The following is a 10,426-nucleotide window of genomic DNA, read 5'->3' as shown; positions in this document are numbered from 1 at the left end:
AAATTTTGATCCTACTTTCAACCTCAGTATTCAGTTTAACGTCTACTTTGGTACTCTGAAGCCTCCGAGTTGAAATTTTGGTCCTACTTTCGACTTCAGATTCAACTTAACGTCTACTTTAGTACTCTGAAGTCTATAACAACCTCTATTGAGTCTATTTAACCTACAGCTACTACTTAAAACCTATAAATTTTATTTTGATGGATTGGTACTCATCCTACTGTGATACTTCTAAATTCTTCTTAATCTTTTGTAATATAAATTAAATATAGTTAATCAAAACTTTCTTCTTTTTTAAATTATTTTTAAATTTTTTTACAATAAAATAAAATAAATATAAAAATTTAAATATATTAAAATATGTAATATTTATAAGAAAGACAAGCAAAACGTATTAGTTTTTATAAAACAGAAATATTTTATTATATAAAATTATTGAAGACATAATTATTATAACAATTTAAGAATTGCAGGGAGAATTTCTTATCGTTAAGTTAACATCATTATTCAAGTTTTTGTTGATTTACAGGAATACCTACATACATTTCATTATTAATAATCATGTGAACACAAGGTGCAACAATATTGTCAATAGGAATTAATTCAATATTATTTTGTACGTGACATTTATGTAAAAAAGTATTGCTATCGTATATAAAATTATCTCCTTCAACATGTAATATATAGTCTGTTATAATTTTTTTAATTACAGCGTAATGATCTCCATTACATCGACAAAGTCTTATGCAATTACAATTACTAATTTTAATAAAATAAATTGATCCTAATAGAAATAGATTATTGTTTACATATTGAATAATATAAGATTGAGTTTCTAAATTTCTTTGGTATGTTTGTGATATGTATAATTTCCCATTTTTAATGAACGGAAATATTTATGAATTACTACATTTTCAGGAATTCGAAGATTACGTAATATATTAATGAGATTAATGGTATAATTTGATATGTACCCCGACACTAAAAGAACTTTCGGAAACTCTTTCAATAATTTTAACCTGTTTTTTTTCGATTTACACAAAAACCTTCAGGTACTTCATCTATTAATCGTATCATTTTAATATAGCGATCATGAGATTTAGCAATTTGTGTATCAATGTGGCCTGTTCCATGAATTAATTTCAATAATTGACCATTAATATTTTCATATTCGAAACACGAAAACGCCCATAATGGTCCAAGTCTTTTTACACAGTCTGCTAAACGAAGCAATTGATGTATGTTAATTGAACAAAAATTTAAACCATATAATATTTCAAACTCTCTAACGAATTTCTTTAAAAAATTTTCAGCTACATTTATCATTAACGAAGTAATTTTTTCACTATTGAGTATAGTTATTGCTGTTACTAAGAGAAGATAATGTTCAAAATAGTCTTGTCGCATTACACCTTTAAGTACAGGAATAGAATAAAAAAAATACCACATTTTAAATTCTGATGCTTTCCAATGAAGTAACTCAACGATGGAACACTCCAAAAAAAATACTCTACTGATAAGTGGGGAATTCCTCTTGACACTTCCTCTAAGCAAAAAATCTTACATGAAGCATATTTTTCTTTAAGTAAGCCGTATTACTTTATAAAAGAGTGGATGCGTGAGATATAATCAAGAGTAAATTCCTCTATAGCAAATTCTACTATAATAATCCGAATAGCCTCTTAAAATAAGAGGATATGCAAGATATTAGTGGCACGCGCGTAATTCATAAATATTTCCGTTTATTAAAAAATGAGAAATTATACATATCACAAACATACCAAAGAAATTTAGAAACTCAATCTTATATTATTCAATATGTAAACAATAATCTATTTCTATTAGGATCAATTATTTATTTTATTAAAATTAGTAATTGTAATTGCATAAGACTTTGTCGATGTAATGGAGATCATTACGCTGTAATTAAAAAAATTATAACATGGCGTAACGATATACGACAGTCATAATCAGTGGACGTAAGTAACACACAAGCTTTGGCGTATCCTGACTGTTAAAATACACCAAAGCTTGTGCGTTACTTACGTCTACTGACTATGACTATTTATTAGGGAAGCCATAAGAAAGGTTTCCTTATTTTTGTCTAGTGAGGCCTTTGTAAGGATTTGATAAGGATGTTTTAACTTTATAAATATACTTTTTTCATAAATATATTTACGAACACAAAATTTCGTAATGAGCCGGCACTGGTTTCTGACATTCACCCGACATTAAGAAATATTATATCATATATCCAATTCAAAATTTTATTACTCTTTTTAAACTGAATTTGTTTCTTAAGATGATTTTTGAAAAATTATATATTTGCGCTGGTTATGACATATGTAAACTATATATAACACTTACACTAAATTAAGAAGTAGTCTACCACGTAAGGCAGTTGGCTCACGATCCAGAGGTCCCGAGGTCCCGAGTTCGAATCCCACCAAGGTAAGTGTTTTTTTCAAATACGAGAAAATATTTATAATCATAGACTGCATCTTAAGAAACAAATTTAGTTAAAAAATAGTAATAAAATTTCAAAATAAATAATTTTTTTTTGTCGGGTGAATATTCGTTTTTCCTCTAGCATTAAGAGGACTGCAATCTTAATGGACCTGATCATCCAGAGGACCTGGAGGCTTTTACGAGGCTTTACTGAAGTCCTCTTTAGAACCTACAAGCGGCATTTTGTGCGTTTTCTGCTATCTTAGAGACGCTAAGTAGGACTAAAGTTTCCGTGTAAATTAAACCTACATTGATCCTCTAGCATCTATAGATGTTAGAAAATTCAGGTCGAAAATAGGTCTAAAATTTCGACTCGGGTAAACTCTCAAAAAACCCTCATTGAACGGTTGTCAACGCTTTATAAAGCTTCTTATTTTCGCCAGGGCTCTCGTTGACTGAAACCACGAACAACCAGGCGCGCTTTGAATCGATCAATATCACCATTTGCTTTTCGTTTGATACGATAGACCCAACGATTCGAGATAGGCTTGCGATCCGGGGGTAGATTCACCAGAGTCCACGTGCAGTTCTCTTTCAATGAATTTATCTCCTCTTCCATCGCATTACACCAGAAACGTCTATCCGATGATCTGTTGGCCTCACTGTAATTTTTCGGTTCATCTACCTCAGTCAGTAGTATCTCAAATCGCGAAGGAGGCTGCAACTTCTTTCTATCTCGTAAAGTACGTCTTGGTGTCTCGACTGAGTTGCTAGTACCTTCTTTAGACTTAACCTCTTCTGGAAGCTTCAACTTCTCTCTATCTCGTAAAGTACGTCTTGGTGTCTCGACTGAGTTGCTAGTACCTTCTTCAGACTTAATCTCTTCTGGAGGTTCGACAGATGTCCGCTTCGGGGGTTCCGATTCTTCTTGAGCCTCCTCAGGAATCAACGCCAGCGATTTATCGACACTCTCAGGTTCGAATATTACATTCTTACTTCGAACTACTTTCCTTGTTTTAAGCCACACACGAAATCCGTCGATCTCGGTTGAGTAGCCCACAAAGATCCTACGCTGTCCTTTGGCATCCCACTTCTTCCGCTGCTCCTTGGGTACGTGCACATAACATCCTGTTCCAAACACATGAAGTGTCTTCAGATTCGACGATCTTCCCGTGAGTAGCTCGTACGGAGTCTTTCCTGCGATGCAACTTGGCCCTGTGCGATTAAGCACATACACGGCGGTGTTCACCGCTTCTGCCCAAAGTGACTTCGGAAGGTCCTTGGCTAGTAACATGGTCCTTGCTGTCTCAACCACCGTCCTGTTTGTTCTCTCGGCACACCCGTTTTGTTCAGGCGTGTACGGGTTGGTGACAATAAACTTTATTCCATTTGTTTTCAAAAGTTTACGAACTTCCTGGTTTTCAAATTCACGACCACCATCACACTGGAATCGTTTGACGGGCCTTTCGAGCTGAGTTTTCATAATCTGTAGCATCTCTTCAATCTTGCCTACAGTCTCTGACTTTTCTTTAAGAAAATAGACCATGCGATATCGCGTGTAATCACATGTAAAGCACACAAAGTACTTTGCTCCACCGAGTGATTTACATTCCATGGGTCCACAGAGGTCAGCATGAATCAGCTCTCCAGGTTCCGTAGCGCGCTGCTGTCTGAGCTTAAAGGTATCGCGATGCTGCTTCCCTTCAACACAAGCACTACAGAACTCTTCACAGCCTTTTGCTTCAATTCCAGTCCAGCTATATATTTTACAGTCTTTTACGTCTTTACATATCTGCAGTGAGGAAATAATAATCAATATCGAGTCGAAATCGATTTATTTCTGAGACGAAAAGTCATCGAAAGTTGTGCCATAAATCAATTGAAATCGATGAATATTTCAATTACTTTTCGATATACGTTTTCGACGTCAATTAGACGTCGCGGCGTCGATTCGATGGGTCATTTCTCGCTGGGGTTAAGCTTATCTATGTATGTTGTCAGCTCGGATCCCAGCGAGAAATGACCCATCGAATCGACGTCTAATTGACGTCGAAATCATCGATATTACATCATATCGAAATAATGCTCGAAATTTGAAGCTTATTTCGATGTTTGTGCTATATGACATTTTTTAAAAGAAGAGATTATTTGTGACATACATTCATCGCGTCAGACTGTAAACAGGCAAATTATGTATTTTCTGTTAAGACATCGATATTTCATCATTTCGATATTGTTGTGCCGCCGCCTTGAATTGGAGATCAGGGCCGGCACCGAGTTCTTTGGATCCGCCGATTAGGGAGAGAGGATACTGGCGATATTGAGTTTGCAGTCACGTTAAATAAAAGATAGTTTTATTGATATAATTGTGTATTTACACTACCCTGACTTGCGGGTTACACTTCACGTTTCGTTGTCTCGCGGTACGCGCTTGGTTCTTAGACTGCCCGCCGTTCCTTGGAAGGGCGGGCTTTTTATCACCTCGGTATTTGCTGACCTAGCAGTCGGCGGATTTTGACTTCGCGACGGCCTAACGGGCAGGTGATGTCCGACCTGCCCATATTTGGTCATTCCCGAGGCTTGTGCAGGTCTTCGCGTCAGCGGTCTTCGTCGCTAGGGTCATATTTCCGATAGGAGGAAACTCGGAGTTGCTAAGTGCATTACTTAATCTCTAATACGTTGTGCGCTCACAACAATATCGATTCGAAGTTATTTTGATTTATATAATAACATTGCCATTATATATAGAATGCAATATGAATAAAAAATTGTATTGGCAGACATGGATAATGTAAATATTTTATGATTTGAGCATTATAATAATTGCGTTACAATATTAATTTTTTTAGGCTTTTATTTCCATTAAATAGTTACTTTATAACTGTAAAAGTCACAACAAAATTCCTGTTTGTAATTTGACAATTTTGAAAATTAAAATATTATATAATAGGTACATTTTCAATACTACATCCGCTCATTTATTAAACAAGGAGTTAAATTAAGCAACTAATTAAATTATTAATGTAGCAGCCGTCGTTAGCCACCAGGAAGTCGCGGAAAGTACGGAACGTTGTACGACGCGGCAACAGGTTAAAAAGATCGAGACATCCTGTCAAATTGCAATTACTCAGATTTGTTTGACAGGACTTCGTGTATCCTAGCAACCGGGTTTTGCAAAAAGTCGCCCATAGATGGATGCCGTAACTCGTATTTCAAATTCAGCCGCGATGAAATATAAAGGCGACCGATTTCGAGGAAATTCGGCGATTCGGCGAATTATCCTGGCGATACATATACAGGGTCAAAACGCCTCGTCTTTTTGATAACAAAGATCCTCCTCGTTCCTACGAGGAAGGGATCACCAAGAGGCGCAAGACTCGCCCACTTCCTCTTGATCAGATCTTCGCGGTCAAGAGGAAGGAGGTTGCGCCAGCCGCAGCCCTAGGCGCTAGTCGCCCTGTGGAAGGCGCTCAGCCGCTTCCTCCAGGCGCTAGTTGCCCAGCTTCCGGCGCAGGACGCCTGGCTCACGGCTCCAAGCCGTTGTCTGCCGGCGCAAGGCGCCCTGCTCTCGGCGCCAGTCGCCCAGTCTCCGTCGCTCCGCCGACTCCTGGCGCTAGCCGCTCCTCTTCGACTCCCGGCGCCAGTCGCCCGTCTTCAACGACGACTCCCGGCACTGGTCGCCCTAACCCTGGGTCGCCGATCCTCGGCGCTAGTCGCCCTACTCCAATAGCTTCAACTCCAAAGAGCAGAAAGAGGCCCTTCGAGATTGGAACATCGACGCCGGATTCTGGAGGATCAACGCCGACGAATCCGTGGGCCCATCCTCCCCTTTCTCTTCCCTCGCTGTCACCAATAAGGAGGTTCTCCGAGGGAACTCAGACGATTCAGCTGAAGCACCGAGGGATTTCGACGCAGACAACGCGACAAGAACTTCGAGATTCTTCGACGCAGACGGAGACTCAAGATTCCAGCCAGACAGAGAGAAAAGTAGCAGCGACGCAGACCAAGCGACGAGGAGGACGAAGACGACGCGGAAGATATTTGTAAAGCAAGAAATGTTATAAATTGTTGTAATGTTCTGAAATTAAAAATGAATTAAATGTTAAAATAAAAATCAACACAAAAAGAAAAAGATAAATTATCTTAGCGATTATTTAATCGGACGACGCTACGTCTAAAATTAATATTAAATATTAATACAATAAGATATTTGTATTTACATTTATCAAAATAAAAAATAAGTTCAATTATGAAAATAAATATTAATAATTGGACTTATTAAAAATTAAATAATTTGTTCAGATATTGCGCTCGAATTCTTTTCGCGTTTTACAACACCTGATCGTTTCACATTAGATGGCGCGACGCGCGAGTCGCCACTCTCAAAGAGCCCCCGCCTCCTTCCTCACTCGTTAGGTGTCATGGCCGCACTTGCTTGCGTTTCTTCGAACGTGTCGAGTTGGTTACCTCTTTCTTGACGGATTGATCGTTGCGGCGCGTGTTCTGAAGACCAACCGAGCGAGAGTCGGATCACCAGGGAGAGCTCACCGTCAGGAAAGGGAGAACTGCGGCAGCTAGCGTCCGAAAGGGAGGATCGAGGCGAGGAGTCCGGTCCAGCGAGCGGGGCCCTTAAGAGATTCTCATTGGGACGCCATATTTGAAGACAGACATTAGTCAAAAAAGTACAAGGGCCTCTGCTAGAGTTTATATTCGTCTTGAGATCTGAGAATTACTTTCATTTTTATGGCTCTGGCTTGAAATTCTAGCCCAAGAACCGATCTTATAGACATTAATGCAGAGACCCCCCTCTCTTTTCATTTTTCTATCTTCTTTTTTTTCATAATCGGTATTACGTTTCAATAAACATTCGGACTCACATTTTCAATCAGTAATCCAGACATCTTAATTCCGTCCTGTAAGATCTGGTTTTTTATTTTAGTTCATTTATTTTCTATTCTATCTTCAGGACAGATTACTGATTTGGTTTGCTTTTATTTCAACTAATGTAAAAACTTTTTAGTTACTCTCAATTTCTTTCACGTCAACATATTTTCTTTTTTTGTAAAGATAACTACACATAATAAAGACAAAATTGACTTCAAAGGAATTCTCTTTCTGTCGCTCACCTATCTAAGAATTCTAGACAAACCTGCCGTGTTTGCCATTACTTTTTAAACACAATTAAATTAAATAAAAAAATTAAATAAATAAAAATAAATATTAAAAAGACAGAAAGTAAAAAAGTTTTTATATATAGGCACCTATATACAGTTGTAAAATTCGTGAATTTGATTGGTGTATTACTCTTAGTTTCGGCCAAAATTAAAAGCATACACCAATCACATTCACAAATTTTACAACAATTGCAAAGTAGTTTTCTCTGCTGAACACAGCTTTTTATTACTTGCGTTACATGTATGAGCCATTTGCTGCGCGTGCGCAAACAACCCGGCAACCGAGCAACGACTTGAATATTTCGTTGAGCACCGACGCGACGGCGCCAAACAGCAGTGCTGCAATTGGATATAAGTCCGTGATTAGAACTTCGGAAGGCTGTTAATAGACTAAAATAAGGTAGAGAATAACGTAAGTCGCGAAAGGTTATATATTTTACAGTCTTTTACGTCTTACGTTTTTCTATGTATGCTTTACTTTATGTCCACGCTACGACAGACGTCTCGTTTTTTGTCATCAGCCGAACGCTGCCCTTGCGGCAACCCAATGCAAAATATTAACCATGTAATATTTAATTGCGGATTGTACTGTAGTAAAGCCTCTTATTTAGTCAAATACATTGAGGAAACCTTTCCTCAATCTCCAAGAGATATTCTCCCATTTTTAAATAATCCCCCTTATTAATTCATCCGTCTTCTCCTCGCAACTTGCAAGTCTATGAATCTCCCCCCCTTAGAAAGAGCCGAACAGTTTAATCGGAGGATCATGTTAATCGAGGACGGTAAATCGGCCCATATCTGCAGTGAGGAAATAATAATAATCAATATCGAGTCGAAATCGATTTATTCTGAGTCGAAAAGTCATCGAAAGTTGTGCCATAAATCAATCGAAATCGATGAATATTTCAATACTTTTCGATATACGTTTTCGACGTCAATTAGACGTCGATTCGATGAGTCATTTCTTGCTGGGATGCTACGTATCATACTGCTACTTCCGACTCGTGGCTGGATGTTTTGATTGTGGATGACTGCGACAGTGCGACAAGGTTCAAGAGTTTGCTAAATCCCTGAGTCCATTCATTGCTGGATATGATCTCTTGGAACTGTCGTATTCACTTAATTGTAAGTTAGATATTAAGCAATCCATGTTACGACGTAGTTATAGGGGTATCGATACCTCTGAGTTCCTTGACCATCTTCAATCTGTTGCTGTTGCGGTTCAAACAGAGATCGATGCTCTCTCTGATGAGTCTAATGTTGAAAAGTTTTGTACCTTACTGTCATGTACCTTACTTGAAACACTCGATATTTATGCTCCTGCTCGCGTATCTGTATTCATAAAGCCTCCTGTGCCATGGCTCTCTGACGAACTTAAGTTCCGGCTTCGTACTCGTAATCAATTGTATAAACAGGCAAAGCGTTCAAAGAGTCTACTGGGCTATGCTAGATACAGACTTTTTCGTAACCGGCTTAACAACGACATTAAACGTGCTAAAGGAGAGTTTCAGTTTGCTTCTCTTAAGAACATTACTGACTCTGCTAAAATGTAAAGAGAATTGGTTCGTCTTGGACTTGTGAAGTCAACTTTAGTTTCTATGTATTTACCTATTTATTTATATGTATATACTATGTAGATAAATGTAAATACAAATATCTTATTGTATTAATATTTATTATTAATATTTAATATTAGTATTAATATTAGTTGCTTAATTAGTTGCTTAATTTAACTTCTTGTTTAATAAATGAGCAAATGTAGTACTGAATGTACCTATTGTATAATATTTCAATTTTCAAAACAATTGCCAAATTACAAACAGGAATTTTGTTGTGACTTTTACAGTTATAAAGTAACTATTTAATGGAAATGGAAGCCTAAAGAAATTATATAATGTTGTAACGCAATTATTATGCTCAAATCATAAAATCTTTACGTTATCCATGTCTGCCAATACAATATAATTTTTTATTCATATTACATTCTATATAATGTTATTATATCTGACAGGCGAATCAAAATAGCTTCAAATCGATATTGAAATGATGAAATATCGAAGTCTTAACAGAAAATACATAATTTGTCTGTTTAGAGTCTGGCGCGATGAATGTGTGTCACAAATAATCTCTTCTTTTAAAAAATGTCATAAAGCACAAACATCGAAATAAGCTTCAAATTTCGAGCATTATTTCGATATGATGTAATATCGATGATTTTGGTGTCAATTAGACGTCGATTCGATGGGTCATTTCTCGCTGGGAGATATCCGTATATATATGCAGAATCAGATATATATCATATCTGAGATAAAATTATCATGTCTTTTTATAATCTTGCTTTTAGTGTCCTTATAAAAAATTACAAATAATGTTTATAAATAAGGCAATAAAATGTCATAATAATTTATAAAATGTGTGTAAAGGTTGTTCTACATTAGTTGCAAGCAACCAATCGCATGAACGCAAGCAGTACTACTTTCGGTCCTATATAGCAAGTGCAAGATTTGATCAAATCCAAAATTTGCGTCTCTTCCATTATCTTCATGAACGTTCACGTCCAGAGATTTATCTTTACTCCATTCCAAATTACTTATGTATTATTAAAATAAAATTTTCTAACTTATCAATATCTTTGCGGGTTACAATTTACAATAAAACACGAAACGAACGAGCAAGCCAAATAGACAACGGAGTTCGATGCCATGACAACGGAGCTCGATTCTCATATTGCCTGTCACATATCGCAGACGCAAATTTTGCATTTGGTCAAACCTTGTGATTGTTGCATATTTGTGACTATGTTA

The sequence above is a fragment of the Temnothorax nylanderi genome, unplaced genomic scaffold (assembly GCF_030848795.1).
Source record: "Temnothorax nylanderi isolate EJ_2023f unplaced genomic scaffold, tnyl_v1.0 TNYL_tig0180_pilon, whole genome shotgun sequence".
Taxonomy (NCBI): Eukaryota; Metazoa; Arthropoda; class Insecta; order Hymenoptera; family Formicidae; genus Temnothorax; species Temnothorax nylanderi.
The sequence above is the reverse complement of the archived record's forward strand: the minus strand, read 5'-3'. Positions refer to the sequence as shown.